Below are 622 nucleotides of genomic sequence, written 5' to 3' on the forward strand. Positions count from 1 at the left end.
AGTATGTGTATTAGTTTCCTAGAGTTACTGTAATAAAGCACCAAACACTGGGTGCTTAAAACAACAGAAATGTATTATCTCTCAGTTCTGGAGGTTAGAAGTCTGAAATCAAGGTGTCAGCAGGACCATCTTCCATCTGAAACCTGTAAGGGTATCTTTCCTCNGAGAGGCAACTGCGTTGGAGTGCATTCTGAAAGAGGGCTGCTTAGACATGCAGTGGCAACAGCGGGAAAACGTAGGGTGGCACTTGACATTGGTGAGGTGAGGAAGGTGGTCACTGGGACTTTTGCTAACTTTGTCCCTAGGGGGCGATTCTATTGCTGCTGGTCCTAGAAACTGCAGCGTAATTCTCAAATCCAGTTAAATTTGAAAATCTGATACTTGTTTTGATCTGAGATTTATAATGACTCAGCCGATTGACCTAGGTCAGGTCTAGACTCATTTCACTTTTGGTATGACAAGATATGGCAGTGCAGGATACCCCTCTCTTTCCAGGGCCATCCTGTTCTTAGTCACTCCAGGCAAGGCCAGTGTTAGAGCAATCCCCAAAGGAGAAGCAGATAGAAGACGTGAATGACTCCTTTCTAGTGTGCAACATTCACTCATTTAATGACTATTAAAC

The sequence above is a fragment of the Galeopterus variegatus genome, unplaced genomic scaffold (assembly GCF_000696425.1).
Source record: "Galeopterus variegatus unplaced genomic scaffold, G_variegatus-3.0.2 Scaffold10229, whole genome shotgun sequence".
Taxonomy (NCBI): domain Eukaryota; kingdom Metazoa; phylum Chordata; class Mammalia; order Dermoptera; family Cynocephalidae; genus Galeopterus; species Galeopterus variegatus.